This window comes from Petromyzon marinus, chromosome 14 (genome assembly GCF_048934315.1).
Source record: "Petromyzon marinus isolate PM22_M1 ecotype Great Lakes invasive population chromosome 14, UKy_Petmar_22M1.pri1.0, whole genome shotgun sequence".
NCBI lineage: Eukaryota > Metazoa > Chordata > Hyperoartia > Petromyzontiformes > Petromyzontidae > Petromyzon > Petromyzon marinus.
Genome location: NC_133680.1, coordinates 16,177,559 through 16,195,065, shown reverse-complemented (window position 1 = coordinate 16,195,065; position 17,507 = coordinate 16,177,559).

The window sequence follows — 17,507 nt, the reverse complement described above, 5'->3', positions numbered from 1 at the left end:
CCTCGTCCTCCTCACCCCGTTCTCCTTCACCCCTCGTTTTCACCCCTCGTTTTCACCCCTCGCCTCGTCCTCCTCACCCCTCACCTCGTCCTTCTCATCCCTCAGCTCGTATTCCTCACCCCTCACCTCGCCCTCACTTCGTCCTCCTCACCCCTCACCTCGTCCTCGCCTCGTCCTCACCCCTTGCCTCGTCATCTTTACCCCTTAGCTCATCCTCCTCACCCTCACCTCGTCCTTCTCTAACCCCTCGCTCTCCTCACCTCGTCCTCCCCCATCACCTCGTCCTCCTCACCCATCGCCTCGTCCTCCTCACCCATCGCCTCGTCCTCCTAAACCCTCGTTCTAACCCCTCGTTCTCCTCACCCCTCACTTCGTCCTCCTCACCCCTCACCTCGTCCTCGTCCTCCTCACCCCTTGCCTCGTCATCTTTACCCCTCAGCTCATCCTCCTCACCCTCACCTCGTCCTCCTCACCCCTCACCTCGTCCTCCTCAGCTCGTCCTCTTAACCCCTCGTCCTCCTCACCTCGTCCTCAACCCTCACGTCGTCCGCTTGACCTTTCACCTCGTCCACACCCCACCCCTCATCCTCACCCATCACTTCGTCTTCCTCACCCCTCACCTCGTCCTCCTCACCCCTCGACTCGTCCTTCTCACCCCTCATCCTCCTCACCCCTCGTCCTCCTCACCCCTCGCCTCATCTTCCTCACTCCTCGCCTCATCTTCCTCACCCATCGTCCTCCTCACCCCTCGTCCTCCTCTCACCTCAGCTCGTCCTCCTCACCCGTCGTCGTCCTCACCGCTCACCTCGTCCTTCTCACCCCTCACCTCTCCCTCGCCTCGTCCTCCTCACCCTTACCTCGTCCTCACTCCTCGTCCTCCCCTCCCCTCGCTGTCCTCACCATTTGCCTCGTCCTCCTCACCCCACACCTCGTTCTTCTTACCCCTCATCTTGTCCTCCTCACCACTCGACTCGTCCTACTCACCCCTCACCTCACCCTCCTCACCCCTCGTCCTCCTCACCCCTCGTCCTCCTCACACATCGTCCTCCTCACACATCGTCCTCCTCACCGCTCGTTCTCCTCACCCCTCGTTCTCCTCACCCCTCACCTCACCTCGTCCACCGCACCCCGCGCCTCGTCATCCTCACGCCTCGCCCACCTCACCCCTCACCTCGTCCTTCTCACCCACACCGCGTTCTTCTTACCCCTCACCTCTTCCTACTCACCCCTCGACTCGTCCTTCGCACCCCTCACCTCCTTACCTCTCGTCCTCCTCACCCTCGTCCTCCTCACCCCTCGGTCTCCTCACCCCTCGGTCTCCTCACCCCTCGTCTTCCTCACCCCTCGCTCTCTTCACCCCTCGCTCTCTTCACCCCTCGCTCTCTTCACCCCTCGCTCTCCTCAACCCTCGTCCTCACCTCGTTTTTCTTCTCACCCCCCGTCCTCACCCCTTGCTCTCCTCAGCCCTCGCCTCGTCCTCCTCACCCACACACCTCGTTCTTCTTACGTCTCACCCCCCGTCCTCCTCACTTCTCATCCTCCTCACCCCTCGCTCGTCCACCGCACCCTGCTCCTCATCCTCCTCACCCCTCACCTCGTCCTCCTTACCCCTCACGTCGTCCGCTTGACCCCTCACCTCGTCCTCTTGACCCCTCACCTCGTCCTCTTGACCCCTCACCTCGTTCTCACCCCTCACCTCGTCCACCTCACTTGTCCTCAATCCTCACCTCGTTCTCACCCCTCACCTCATTCTCACCCCCACAGCTCGTTCTTCTTACTCCTCACCCCTCACTCTCCTCACCCCTCGTCCTCTTCACTCTCGTCATCGTCACCTCTCGTCCTCCTCACCCCTCACCCATCGTCCTCCTCACCCCTCGTCCGCCTCACCTTTCACCTCGTCCTCCTCACCCCTCGACTCGTCCTCACCTCTCACCTCAGCTCGTCCTCCTCACCCGTCGTCGTCCTCACCCCTCACCTCTCCCTCGCCTCGTCCTCCTCACCCTTAGCTCGTCCTCACTCCTCGTCCTCCCCTCCCCTCGCTGTCCTCACCATTTGCCTCGTCCTCCTCACCCCACACCTCGTTCTTCTTACCCCTCATCTTGTCCTCCTCACCACTCGACTCGTCCTACTCACTCCTCACCTCATCCTACTCACCCCTCGTCCTCCTCACCCATTGTCCTCCTCACCCATTGTCCTCCTCACCGCTCGTTCTCCTCACCCCTCAGCTCGTCTTCCTCACCCCTCACCTCGTCCACCCCACCCCGCGCCTCGTCATCCTCACGCCTCGCCCGCCTCACACCTCACCTCGTCCTTCTCACCCACACCGCGTTCTTCTTACCCCTCACCTCTTCCTCCTCACCGCTCGACTCGTCCTCCGCACCCCTCACCTCCTCACCTCCTCACCCCTCGTCCTCCTCACCCCTCATTCTCCTCACCCCTCGCTTTCCTCACCCCTCACCTCCTCACCCCTCACCTCCTCACCCCTCGTCCTCCTCACCCCTCATTCTCCTCACCCCTCGCTCTCCTCACCCCTCGTCCTCCTCACCCCTCGCTCTCCTCACCGCTCGCTCTCTTCACCCCTCGCTCTCCTCAAACCTCGTCCTCACCCCCACACCTCGTTTTTCTTCTCACCCCCCGTCCTCATCCCTCGCTCGTCCACCGCACCCTGCTCCTCACCTCCTCACCCCTCGTCCTCCTCACCCCTCGCTGTCCTCACCCCTTGCGCTCCTCACGCCTCGCTCTCCTCAGCCCTCGCCTCGTCCTCCTCACCCCTCGTCCTCCTCACCCTCACACCTCGTTCTTCTTACTTCTCACCCCCCGTCCTCCTCACTTCTCGTTCTCCTCACCCCTCGCTCGTCCACCGCACCCTGCTCCTCATCCTCACCTCGTCCTTCTCTAACCCCTCGCTCTCCTCACCTCGTCCTCACCCATCACCTCGTCCTCCTCACCCATCGCCTCGTCCTCCTCACCCATCGCCTCGTCCTCCTCAACCCTCAGCTCGTATTCCTCACCCCTCACCTCGCCCTCACTTCGTCCTCCTCACCCCTCACCTCGTCCTCGCCTCGTCATCTTTACCCCTCAGCTCATCCTCCTCACCCTCACCTCGTCCTTCTCTAACCCCTCGCTCTCCTCACCTCGTCCTCACCCATCACCTCGTCCTCCTCAACCCTCGTTCTCACCCCTCGCCTCCTCCTCACCCCTCGCCTCGTCCTCCTCACCCCTCGTCCTCCTCACCTCTCGTCCTCCTCACCCCTCACCTCGTCCTTCTCATCCCTCAGCTCGTATTCCTCACCCCTCACCTCGCCCTCACTTCGTCCTCCTCACCCCTCACCTCGTCCTTCTCATCCCTCAGCTCGTATTCCTCACCCCTCACCTCGCCCTCACTTCGTCCTCCTCACCCCTCACCTCGTCCTCGCCTCGTCATATTTACCTCTTAGCTGATCCTCCTCACCCTCACCTTGTCCTTCTCTAACCCCTCGCTCTCCTCACCTCGTCCTCACCCATCACCTCGTCCTCCTCAACCCTCGTTCTCACCCCTCGCCTCCTCCTCACCCCTCGCCTTGTCCTCCTCACCCCTCGTCCTCCTCACCCCTCACCTCGTCCTTCTCATGCCTCAGCTCGTATTCCTCACCCCTCACCTCGCCCTCACTTCGTCCTCGTCACCCCTCACCTCGTCCTCGCCTCGTCATCTTTACCTCTTAGCTCATCCTCCTCACCCTCACCTCGTCCTTCTCTAACCCCTCGCTCTCCTCACCTCGTCCTCACCCATCACCTCGTCCTCACCCATCACCTCGTCCTCCTCACCCATCGCCTCGTCCTCCTCACCCATCGCCTCGTCCTCCTCAACCCTCGTTCTCACCCCTCGCCTCCTCACCCCTCGCCTCGTCCTCCTCACCCCTCGTCCTCCTCACCCCTCGTTCTCCTCACCCCTCGCCTCGTACTCACCCCTCACTTCGTCCTCCTCACCCCTCACCTCGTCCTCGCCTCGTCCTCACCCCTTGCCTCGTCATCTTTACCCCTCAGCTCATCCTCCTCACCCTCACCTCGTCCTCCTCACCCCTCACCTCGTCCTCCTCAGCTCGTCCTCTTCACCCCTCGTCCTCCTCACCTCGTCCTCCTCACCCCTCAGCTCGTCTTCCTCACCTCGTCCTCACCCCTCACGTCGTCCGCTTGACCTTTCACCTCGTCCACACCCCTCACCTCATCCTCACCCATCACCTCGTCTTCCTCACCCCTCACCTCATCCGCTTTACCCCTCAGCTCGTCCTCCTCACCCCGCGTCCTCCTCACCCCTCAGCTCGTCTTCCTCACCCCTCACCTCGTCCTCCTCACCCCTCGACTCGTCCTTCTCACCCCTCATCCTCCTCACCCCTCGTCCTTCTCACCCCTCGCCTCATCTTTCTCACCCATCGTCCTCCTCACCCCTCGTCTGCCTCACCTTTTACCTCGTCCTCCTCACCCCTCGACTCGTCCTTCTCACCCCTCATCCTCCTCACCCCTCGTCCTCCTCACCCCTCGCCTCATCTTTCTCACCCATCGTCTCGTCCTCCTCACCCCTCGTCTGCCTCACGTTTTACCTCGTCCTCCTCACCCCTCGACTCATCCTCACCCCTCACCTCGTCCACCTCACCCGTCGTCCTCAACCCTCACCTCGTTCTCACCCCTCGCCTCTCGTTCTACTCACCTCGTCGTTACCCCTCACCTCGTTCTCACCTCATCCTCACACGGCTACCTGCACTCTATGTAGTAAACGTGAATAATTGACTATAATTCAGATTGTTATTAACTTTATTACATGTTTTGTCACGAATCAAACATCACCTCCTCCTCACCCATCGCCTCGTCCTCCTCACCCATCGCCTCGTCCTCCTCAACCCTCTTTCTCACCCCTCGCCTCCTCACCCCTCGCCTCGTCCTCCTCACCCCTCGTTCTCCTCACCCCTCGCCTCGTACTCACCCCTCACTTCGTCCTCCTCACCCCTCACCTCGTCCTCGCCTCGTCCTCACCCCTTGCCTCGTCATCTTTACCCCTCAGCTCATCCTCCTCACCCTCACCTCGTCCTCCTCACCCCTCACCTCGTCCTCCTCAGCTCGTCCTCTTCACCCCTCGTCCTCCTCACCTCGTCCTCCTCACCCCTCAGCTCGTCTTCCTCACCTTGTCCTCACCCCTCACGTCGTCCGCTTGACCTTTCACCTCGTCCACACCCCTCACCTCATCCTCACCCATCACTTCGTCTTCCTCACCCCTCACCTCGTCCTCCTCACCCCTCGACTCGTCCTTCTCACCCCTCATCCTCCTCACCCCTCGGTCTCCTCACCCCTCGGTCTCCTCACCCCTCGCTCTCTTCACCCCTCGCTCTCTTCACCCCTCGCTCTCCTCAACCCTCGTCCTCACCTCGTTTTTCTTCTCACCCCCCGTCCTCACCCCTCGCTCTCCTCAGCCCTCGCCTCGTCCTCCTCACCCACACACCTCGTTCTTCTTACGTCTCACCCCCCGTCCTCCTCACTTCTCATCCTCCTCACCCCTCGCTCGTCCACCGCACCCTGCTCCTCATCCTCCTCACCCCTCACCTCGTCCTCCTTACCCCTCACGTCGTCCGCTTGACCCCTCACCTCGTCCTCTTGACCCCTCACCTCGTCCTCTTGACCCCTCACCTCGTTCTCACCCCTCACCTCGTCCACCTCACTTGTCCTCAATCCTCACCTCGTTCTCACCCCTCACCTCGTTCTCACCCCCACAGCTCGTTCTTCTTACTCCTCACCCCTCACTCTCCTCACCCCTCGTCCTCTTCACTCTCGTCATCGTCACCTCTCGTCCTCCTCACCCCTCACCCATCGTCCTCCTCACCCCTCGTCCGCCTCACCTTTCACCTCGTCCTCCTCACCCCTCGACTCGTCCTCACCTCTCACCTCAGCTCGTCCTCCTCACCCGTCGTCGTCCTCACCCCTCACCTCTCCCTCGCCTCGTCCTCCTCACCCTTAGCTCGTCCTCACTCCTCGTCCTCCCCTCCCCTCGCTGTCCTCACCATTTGCCTCGTCCTCCTCACCCCACACCTCGTTCTTCTTACCCCTCATCTTGTCCTCCTCACCACTCGACTCGTCCTACTCACTCCTCACCTCATCCTACTCACCCCTCGTCCTCCTCACCCATTGTCCTCCTCACCCATTGTCCTCCTCACCGCTCGTTCTCCTCACCCCTCAGCTCGTCTTCCTCACCCCTCACCTCGTCCACCCCACCCCGCGCCTCGTCATCCTCACGCCTCGCCCGCCTCACACCTCACCTCGTCCTTCTCACCCACACCGCGTTCTTCTTACCCCTCACCTCTTCCTCCTCACCGCTCGACTCGTCCTCCGCACCCCTCACCTCCTCACCTCCTCACCCCTCGTCCTCCTCACCCCTCATTCTCCTCACCCCTCGCTTTCCTCACCCCTCACCTCCTCACCTCCTCACCCCTCGTCCTCCTCACCCCTCATTCTCCTCACCCCTCGCTCTCCTCACCCCTCGTCCTCCTCACCCCTCGCTCTCCTCACCGCTCGCTCTCTTCACCCCTCGCTCTCCTCAAACCTCGTCCTCACCCCCACACCTCGTTTTTCTTCTCACCCCCCGTCCTCATCCCTCGCTCGTCCACCGCACCCTGCTCCTCACCTCCTCACCCCTCGTCCTCCTCACCCCTCGCTGTCCTCACCCCTTGCGCTCCTCACGCCTCGCTCTCCTCAGCCCTCGCCTCGTCCTCCTCACCCCTCGTCCTCCTCACCCCCACACCTCGTTCTTCTTACTTCTCACCCCCCGTCCTCCTCACTTCTCGTTCTCCTCACCCCTCGCTCGTCCACCGCACCCTGCTCCTCATCCTCACCTCGTCCTTCTCTAACCCCTCGCTCTCCTCACCTCGTCCTCACCCATCACCTCGTCCTCCTCACCCATCGCCTCGTCCTCCTCACCCATCGCCTCGTCCTCCTCAACCCTCAGCTCGTATTCCTCACCCCTCACCTCGCCCTCACTTCGTCCTCCTCACCCCTCACCTCGTCCTCGCCTCGTCATCTTTACCCCTCAGCTCATCCTCCTCACCCTCACCTCGTCCTTCTCTAACCCCTCGCTCTCCTCACCTCGTCCTCACCCATCACCTCGTCCTCCTCAACCCTCGTTCTCACCCCTCGCCTCCTCCTCACCCCTCGCCTCGTCCTCCTCACCCCTCGTCCTCCTCACCCCTCACCTCGTCCTTCTCATCCCTCAGCTCGTATTCCTCACCCCTCACCTCGCCCTCACTTCGTCCTCCTCACCCCTCACCTCGTCCTTCTCATCCCTCAGCTCGTATTCCTCACCCCTCACCTCGCCCTCACTTCGTCCTCCTCACCCCTCACCTCGTCCTCGCCTCGTCATATTTACCTCTTAGCTCATCCTCCTCACCCTCACCTCGTCCTTCTCTAACCCCTCGCTCTCCTCACCTCGTCCTCACCCATCACCTCGTCCTCCTCAACCCTCGTTCTCACCCCTCGCCTCCTCCTCACCCCTCGCCTTGTCCTCCTCACCCCTCGTCCTCCTCACCCCTCACCTCGTCCTTCTCATCCCTCAGCTCGTATTCCTCACCCCTCACCTCGCCCTCACTTCGTCCTCCTCACCCCTCACCTCGTCCTCGCCTCGTCATCTTTACCCCTTAGCTCATCCTCCTCACCCTCACCTCGTCCTTCTCTAACCCCTCGCTCTCCTCACCTCGTCCTCACCCATCACCTCGTCCTCACCCATCACCTCGTCCTCCTCACCCATCGCCTCGTCCCCCTCACCCATCGCCTCATCCTCCTCAACCCTCGTTCTCACCCCTCGCCTCCTCACCCCTCGCCTCGTCCTCCTCACCCCTCGTTCTCCTCACCCCTCGTCCTCCTCACCCCTCGTTCTCCTCACCCCTCGCCTCGTACTCACCCCTCACTTCGTCCTCCTCACCCCTCACCTCGTCCTCGCCTCGTCCTCACCCCTTGCCTCGTCATCTTTACCCCTTAGCTCATCCTCCTCACCCTCACCTCGTCCTCCTCACCCCTCACCTCGTCCTCCTCAGCTCGTCCTCTTCACCCCTCGTCCTCCTCACCTCGTCCTCCTCACCCCTCAGCTCGTCTTCCTCACCTCGTCCTCACCCCTCACGTCGTCCGCTTGACCTTTCACCTCGTCCACACCCCTCACCTCATCCTCACCCATCACCTCGTCTTCCTCACCCCTCACCTCATCCGCTTTACCCCTCAGCTCGTCCTCCTCACCCCGCGTCCTCCTCACCCCTCAGCTCGTCTTCCTCACCCCTCACCTCGTCCTCCTCACCCCTCGACTCGTCCTTCTCACCCCTCATCCTCCTCACCCCTCGTCCTTCTCACCCCTCGTCCTCCTCACCCCTCGCCTCATCTTTCTCACCCATCGTCCTCCTCACCCCTCGTCTGCCTCACCTTTTACCTCGTCCTCCTCACCCCTCGACTCGTCCTTCTCACCCCTCATCCTCCTCACCCCTCGTCCTCCTCACCCCTCGCCTCATCTTTCTCACCCATCGTCCTCCTCACCCCTCGTCTGCCTCACGTTTTACCTCGTCCTCCTCACCCCTCGACTCATCCTCACCCCTCACCTCGTCCACCTCACCCGTCGTCCTCAACCCTCACCTCGTTCTCACCCCTCGCGTCTCGTTCTACTCACCTCGTCGTTACCCCTCACCTCGTTCTCACCTCATCCTCACACGGCTACCTGCACTCTATGTAGTAAACGTGAATAATTGACTATAATTCAGATTGTTATTAACTTTATTACATGTTTTGTCACGAATCAAACATCACCTCCTCCTCACCCATCGCCTCGTCCTCCTCACCCATCGCCTCGTCCTCCTCAACCCTCTTTCTCACCCCTCGCCTCCTCACCCCTCGCCTCGTCCTCCTCACCCCTCGTTCTCCTCACCCCTCGCCTCGTACTCACCCCTCACTTCGTCCTCCTCACCCCTCACCTCGTCCTCGCCTCGTCCTCACCCCTTGCCTCATCATCTTTACCCCTCAGCTCATCCTCCTCACCCTCACCTCGTCCTCCTCACCCCTCACCTCGTCCTCCTCAGCTCGTCCTCTTCACCCCTCGTCCTCCTCACCTCGTCCTCCTCACCCCTCACCTCGTCTTCCTCACCTCGTCCTCACCCCTCACGTCGTCCGCTTGACCTTTCACCTCGTCCACACCCCTCACCTCATCCTCACCCATCACTTCGTCTTCCTCACCCCTCACCTCGTCCTCCTCACCCCTCACCTCACCCTCCTCACCCCTCGTCGTCCTCACCCCTCGTCCTCCTCACACATCGTCCTCCTCACACATCGTCCTCCTCACCGCTCGTTCTCCTCACCCCTCGTTCTCCTCACCCCTCACCTCACCTCGTCCACCGCACCCCGCGCCTCGTCATCCTCACGCCTCGCCCACCTCACCCCTCACCTCGTCCTTCTCACCCACACCGCGTTCTTCTTACCCCTCACCTCTTCCTACTCACCCCTCGACTCGTCCTTCGCACCCCTCACCTCCTTACCTCTCGTCCTCCTCACCCCTCGTCCTCCTCACCCTCGTCCTCCTCACCCCTCGGTCTCCTCACCCCTCGGTCTCCTCACCCCTCGTCTTCCTCACCCCTCGCTCTCTTCACCCCTCGCTCTCTTCACCCCTCGCTCTCCTCAACCCTCGTCCTCACCTCGTTTTTCTTCTCACCCCCCGTCCTCACCCCTCGCTCTCCTCAGCCCTCGCCTCGTCCTCCTCACCCACACACCTCATTCTTCTTACGTCTCACCCCCCGTCCTCCTCACTTCTCATCCTCCTCACCCCTCGCTCGTCCACCGCACCCTGCTCCTCATCCTCCTCACCCCTCACCTCGTCCTCCTTACCCCTCACGTCGTCCGCTTGACCCCTCACCTCGTCCTCTTGACCCCTCACCTCGTCCTCTTGACCCCTCACCTCGTTCTCACCCCTCACCTCGTCCACCTCACTTGTCCTCAATCCTCACCTCGTTCTCACCCCTCACCTCGTTCTCACCCCACAGCTCGTTCTTCTTACTCCTCACCCCTCACTCTCCTCACCCCTCGTCCTCTTCACTCTCGTCATCGTCACCTCTCGTCCTCCTCACCCCTCACCCATCGTCCTCCTCACCCCTCGTCCGCCTCACCTTTCACCTCGTCCTCCTCACCCCTCGACTCGTCCTCACCTCTCACCTCAGCTCGTCCTCCTCACCCGTCGTCGTTCTCACCCCTCACCTCTCCCTCGCCTCGTCCTCCTCACCCTTAGCTCGTCCTCACTCCTCGTCCTCCCCTCCCCTCGCTGTCCTCACCATTTGCCTCGTCCTCCTCACCCCACACCTCGTTCTTCTTACCCCTCATCTTGTCCTCCTCACCACTCGACTCGTCCTACTCACTCCTCACCTCATCCTACTCACCCCTCGTCCTCCTCACCCATTGTCCTCCTCACCCATTGTCCTCCTCACCGCTCGTTCTCCTCACCCCTCAGCTCGTCTTCCTCACCCCTCACCTCGTCCACCCCACCCCGCGCCTCGTCATCCTCACGCCTCGCCCGCCTCACCCCTCACCTCGTCCTTCTCACCCACACCGCGTTCTTCTTACCCCTCACCTCTTCCTCCTCACCGCTCGACTCGTCCTCCGCACCCCTCACCTCCTCACCCCTCACCTCCTCACCCCTCGTCCTCCTCACCCCTCATTCTCCTCACCCCTCGCTCTCCTCACCCCTCGTCCTCCTCACCCCTCGCTCTCCTCACCGCTCGCTCTCTTCACCCCTCGCTCTCCTCAAACCTCGTCCTCACCCCCACACCTCGTTTTTCTTCTCACCCCCCGTCCTCATCCCTCGCTCGTCCACCGCACCCTGCTCCTCACCTCCTCACCCCTCGTCCTCCTCACCCCTCGCGCTCCTCACGCCTCGCTCTCCTCAGCCCTCGCCTCGTCCTCCTCACCCCTCGTCCTCCTCACCCCCACACCTCGTTCTTCTTACTTCTCACCACCCGTCCTCCTCACTTCTCGTTCTCCTCACCCCTCGCTCGTCCACCGCACCCTGCTCCTCATCCTCACCTCGTCCTTCTCTAACCCCTCACTCTCCTCACCTCGTCCTCACCTATCACCTCGTCCTCCTCACCCATCGCCTCGTCCTCCTCACCCATCGCCTCGTCCTCCTCAACCCTCAGCTCGTATTCCTCACCCCTCACCTCGCCCTCACTTCGTCCTCCTCACCCCTCACCTCGTCCTCGCCTCGTCATCTTTACCCCTCAGCTCATCCTCCTCACCCTCACCTCGTCCTTCTCTAACCCCTCGCTCTCCTCACCTCGTCCTCACCCATCACCTCGTCCTCCTCAACCCTCGTTCTCACCCCTCGCCTCCTCCTCACCCCTCGCCTCGTCCTCCTCACCCCTCGTCCTCCTCACCCCTCACCTCGTCCTTCTCATCCCTCAGCTCGTATTCCTCACCCCTCACCTCGCCCTCACTTCGTCCTCCTCACCCTCACCTCGTCCTTCTCTAACCCCTCGCTCTCCTCACCTCGTCCTCACCCATCACCTCGTCCTCCTCAACCCTCGTTCTCACCCCTCGCCTCCTCCTCACCCCTCGCCTTGTCCTCCTCACCCCTCGTCCTCCTCACCCCTCACCTCGTCCTTCTCATCCCTCAGCTCGTATTCCTCACCCCTCACCTCGCCCTCACTTCGTCCTCCTCACCCCTCACCTCGTCCTCGCCTCGTCATCTTTACCCCTTAGCTCATCCTCCTCACCCTCACCTCGTCCTTCTCTAACCCCTCGCTCTCCTCACCTCGTCCTCACCCATCACCTCGTCCTCCTCACCCATCGCCTCGTCCTCCTCACCCATCGCCTCGTCCTCCTCAACCCTCGTTCTCACCCCTCGCCTCCTCACCCCTCGCCTCGTCCTCCTCACCCCTCGTTCTACTCACCCCTCGCCTCGTACTCACCCCTCACTTCGTCCTCCTCACCCCTCACCTCGTCCTCGCCTCGTCCTCACCCCTTGCCTCGTCATCTTTACCCCTCAGCTCATCCTCCTCACCCTCACCTCGTCCTCCTCACCCCTCACCTCGTTCTCCTCAGCTCGTCCTCTTCACCCCTCGTCCTCCTCACCTCGTCCTCCTCACCCCTCAGCTCGTCTTCCTCACCTCGTCCTCACCCCTCACGTCGTCCGCTTGACCTTTCACCTCGTCCACACCCCTCACCTCATCCTCACCCATCACTTCGTCTTCCTCACCCCTCACCTCGTCCTCCTCACCCCTCGACTCGTCCTTCTCACCCCTCATCCTCCTCACCCCTCGGTCTCCTCACCCCTCGGTCTCCTCACCCCTCGCTCTCTTCACCCCTCGCTCTCTTCACCCCTCGCTCTCCTCAACCCTCGTCCTCACCTCGTTTTTCTTCTCACCCCCCGTCCTCACCCCTCGCTCTCCTCAGCCCTCGCCTCGTCCTCCTCACCCACACACCTCGTTCTTCTTACGTCTCACCCCCCGTCCTCCTCACTTCTCATCCTCCTCACCCCTCGCTCGTCCACCGCACCCTGCTCCTCATCCTCCTCACCCCTCACCTCGTCCTCCTTACCCCTCACGTCGTCCGCTTGACCCCTCACCTCGTCCTCTTGACCCCTCACCTCGTCCTCTTGACCCCTCACCTCGTTCTCACCCCTCACCTCGTCCACCTCACTTGTCCTCAATCCTCACCTCGTTCTCACCCCTCACCTCGTTCTCACCCCACAGCTCGTTCTTCTTACTCCTCACCCCTCACTCTCCTCACCCCTAGTCCTCTTCACTCTCGTCATCGTCACCTCTCGTCCTCCTCACCCCTCACCCATCGTCCTCCTCACCCCTCGTCCGCCTCACCTTTCACCTCGTCCTCCTCACCCCTCGACTCGTCCTCACCTCTCACCTCAGCTCGTCCTCCTCACCCGTCGTCATCCTCACCCCTCACCTCTCCCTCGCCTCGTCCTCCTCACCCTTAGCTCGTCCTCACTCCTCGTCCTCCCCTCCCCTCGCTGTCCTCACCATTTGCCTCGTCCTCCTCACCCCACACCTCGTTCTTCTTACCCCTCATCTTGTCCTCCTCACCACTCGACTCGTCCTACTCACTCCTCACCTCATCCTACTCACCCCTCGTCCTCCTCACCCATTGTCCTCCTCACCCATTGTCCTCCTCACCGCTCGTTCTCCTCACCCCTCAGCTCGTCTTCCTCACCCCTCACCTCGTCCACCCCACCCCGCGCCTCGTCATCCTCACGCCTCGCCCGCCTCACACCTCACCTCGTCCTTCTCACCCACACCGCGTTCTTCTTACCCCTCACCTCTTCCTCCTCACCGCTCGACTCGTCCTCCGTACCCCTCACCTCCTCACCTCCTCACCCCTCGTCCTCCTCACCCCTCATTCTCCTCACCCCTCGCTTTCCTCACCCCTCACCTCCTCACCCCTCACCTCCTCACCCCTCGTCCTCCTCACCCCTCGCTCTCCTCACCCCTCGTCCTCCTCACCCCTCGCTCTCCTCACCGCTCGCTCTCTTCACCCCTCGCTCTCCTCAAACCTCGTCCTCACCCCCACACCTCGTTTTTCTTCTCACCCCCCGTCCTCATCCCTCGCTCGTCCACCGCACCCTGCTCCTCACCTCCTCACCCCTCGTCCTCCTCACCCCTCGCGCTCCTCACGCCTCGCTCTCCTCAGCCCTCGCCTCGTCCTCCTCACCCCTCGTTCTCCTCACCCCCACACCTCGTTCTTCTTACTTCTCACCCCCCGTCCTCCTCACTTCTCGTTCTCCTCACCCCTCGCTCGTCCACCGCACCCTGCTCCTCATCCTCACCTCGTCCTTCTCTAACCCCTCGCTCTCCTCACCTCGTCCTCACCCATGACCTCGTCCTCCTCACCCATCGCCTCGTCCTCCTCACCCATCGCCTCGTCCTCCTCAACCCTCAGCTCGTATTCCTCACCCCTCACCTCGCCCTCACTTCGTCCTCCTCACCCCTCACCTCGTCCTCGCCTCGTCATCTTTACCCCTCAGCTCATCCTCCTCACCCTCACCTCGTCCTTCTCTAACCCCTCGCTCTCCTCACCTCGTCCTCACCCATCACCTCGTCCTCCTCAACCCTCGTTCTCACCCCTCGCCTCCTCCTCACCCTTCGCCTCGTCCTCCTCACCCCTCGTCCTCACCCCTCACCTCGTCCTTCTCATCCCTCAGCTCGTATTCCTCACCCCTCACCTCGCCCTCACTTCGTCCTCCTCACCCCTCACCTCGTCCTTCTCATCCCTCAGCTCGTATTCCTCACCCCTCACCTCGCCCTCACTTCGTCCTCCTCACCCCTCACCTCGTCCTCGCCTCGTCATATTTACCTCTTAGCTGATCCTCCTCACCCTCACCTCGTCCTTCTCTAACCCCTCGCTCTCCTCACCTCGTCCTCACCCATCACCTCGTCCTCCTCAACCCTCGTTCTCACCCCTCGCCTCCTCCTCACCCCTCGCCTTGTCCTCCTCACCCCTCGTCCTCCTCACCCCTCACCTCGTCCTTCTCATCCCTCAGCTCGTATTCCTCACCCCTCACCTCGCCCTCACTTCGTCCTCCTCACCCCTCACCTCGTCCTCGCCTCGTCATCTTTACCCCTTAGCTCATCCTCCTCACCCTCACCTCGTCCTTCTCTAACCCCTCGCTCTCCTCACCTCGTCCTCACCCATCACCTCGTCCTCCTCACCCATCGCCTCGTCCTCCTCACCCATCGCCTCGTCCTCCTCAACCCTCGTTCTCACCCCTCGCCTCCTCACCCCTCGCCTCGTCCTCCTCACCCCTCGTTCTCCTCACCCCTCGCCTCGTACTCACCCCTCACTTCGTCCTCCTCACCCCTCACCTCGTCCTCGCCTCGTCCTCACCCCTTGCCTCGTCATCTTTACCCCTCAGCTCATCCTCCTCACCCTCACCTCGTCCTCCTCACCCCTCACCTCGTCCTCCTCAGCTCGTCCTCTTCACCCCTCGTCCTCCTCACCTCGTCCTCACCCCTCAACTCGTCTTCCTCACCTCGTCCTCACCCCTCACGTCGTCCGCTTGACCTTTCACCTCGTCCACACCCCTCACCTCATCCTCACCCATCACTTCGTCTTCCTCACCCCTCACTTCGTCCTTTTCACCCCTCGACTCGTCCTCCTCACCCCTCATCCTCCTCACCCTTCGGTCTCCTCACCCCTCGGTCTCCTCACCCCTCGCTCTCTTCACCCCTCGCTCTCTTCACTCCTCGCTCTCCTCAACCCTCGTCCTCACCTCGTTTTTCTTCTCACCCCCCGTCCTCACCCCTCGCTCTCCTCAGCCCTCGCCTCGTCCTCCTCACCCACACACCTCGTTCTTCTTACGTCTCACCCCCCGTCCTCCTCACTTCTCATCCTCCTCACCCCTCGCTCGTCCACCGCACCCTGCTCCTCATCCTCCTCACCCCTCACCTCGTCCTCCTTACCCCTCACGTCGTCCGCTTGACCCCTCACCTCGTCCTCTTGACCCCTCACCTCGTCCTCTTGACCCCTCACCTCGTTCTCACCCCTCACCTCGTCCACCTCACTTGTCCTCAATCCTCACCTCGTTCTCACCCCTCACCTCGTTCTCACCCCCACAGCTCGTTCTTCTTACTCCTCACCCCTCACTCTCCTCACCCCTCGTCCTCTTCACTCTCGTCATCGTCACCTCTCGTCCTCCTCACCCCTCACCCATCGTCCTCCTCACCCCTCGTCCGCCTCACCTTTCACCTCGTCCTCCTCACCCCTCGACTCGTCCTCACCTCTCACCTCAGCTCGTCCTCCTCACCCGTCGTCGTCCTCACCCCTCACCTCTCCCTCGCCTCGTCCTCCTCACCCTTAGCTCGTCCTCACTCCTCGTCCTCCCCTCCCCTCGCTGTCCTCACCATTTGCCTCGTCCTCCTCACCCCACACCTCGTTCTTCTTACCCCTCATCTTGTCCTCCTCACCACTCGACTCGTCCTACTCACTCCTCACCTCATCCTACTCACCCCTCGTCCTCCTCACCCATTGTCCTCCTCACCCATTGTCCTCCTCACCGCTCGTTCTCCTCACCCCTCAGCTCGTCTTCCTCACCCCTCACCTCGTCCACCCCACCCCGCGCCTCGTCATCCTCACGCCTCGCCCGCCTCACACCTCACCTCGTCCTTCTCACCCACACCGCGTTCTTCTTACCCCTCACCTCTTCCTCCTCACCGCTCGACTCGTCCTCCGCACCCCTCACCTCCTCACCTCCTCACCCCTCGTCCTCCTCACCCCTCATTCTCCTCACCCCTCGCTTTCCTCACCCCTCACCTCCTCACCCCTCGTCCTCCTCACCCCTCATTCTCCTCACCCCTCGCTCTCCTCACCCCTCGTCCTCCTCACCCCTCGCTCTCCTCACCGCTCGCTCTCTTCACCCCTCGCTCTCCTCAAACCTCGTCCTCACCCCCACACCTCGTTTTTCTTCTCACCCCCCGTCCTCATCCCTCGCTCGTCCACCGCACCCTGCTCCTCACCTCCTCACCCCTCGTCCTCCTCACCCCTCGCTGTCCTCACCCCTCGCGCTCCTCACGCCTCGCTCTCCTCAGCCCTCGCCTCGTCCTCCTCACCCCTCGTTCTCCTCACCCCTCGTCCTCCTCACCCATCGTTCTCCTCACCCCTCGCCTCGTACTCACCCCTCACTTCGTCCTCCTCACCCCTCACCTCGTCCTCGCCTCGTCCTCACCCCTTGCCTCGTCATCTTTACCCCTCAGCTCATCCTCCTCACCCTCACCTCGTCCTCTTCACCCCTCACCTCGTCCTCCTCAGCTCGTCCTCTTCACCCCTCGTCCTCCTCACCTCGTCCTCCTCACCCCTCAGCTCGTCTTCCTCACCTCGTCCTCACCCCTCACGTCGTCCGCTTGACCTTTCACCTCGTCCACACCCCTCACCTCATCCTCACCCATCACCTCGTCTTCCTCACCCCTCACCTCATCCGCTTTACCCCTCAGCTCGTCCTCCTCACCCCGCGTCCTCCTCACCCCTCAGCTCGTCTTCCTCACCCCTCACCTCGTCCTCCTCACCCCTCGACTCGTCCTTCTCACCCCTCATCCTCCTCACCCCTCGTCCTTCTCACCCCTCGTCCTCCTCACCCCTCGCCTCATCTTTCTCACCCATCGTCCTCCTCACCCCTCGTCTGCCTCACCTTTTACCTCGTCCTCCTCACCCCTCGACTCGTCCTTCTCACCCCTCATCCTCCTCACCCCTCGTCCTCCTCACCCCTCGCCTCATCTTTCTCACCCATCGTCCTCCTCACCCCTCGTCTGCCTCACGTTTTACCTCGTCCTCCTCACCCCTCGACTCATCCTCACCCCTCACCTCGTCCACCTCACCCGTCGTCCTCAACCCTCACCTCGTTCTCACCCCTCGCCTCTCGTTCTACTCACCTCGTCGTTACCCCTCACCTCGTTCTCACCTCATCCTCACACGGCTACCTGCACTCTATGTAGTAAACGTGAATAATAGACTATAATTCAGATTGTTAT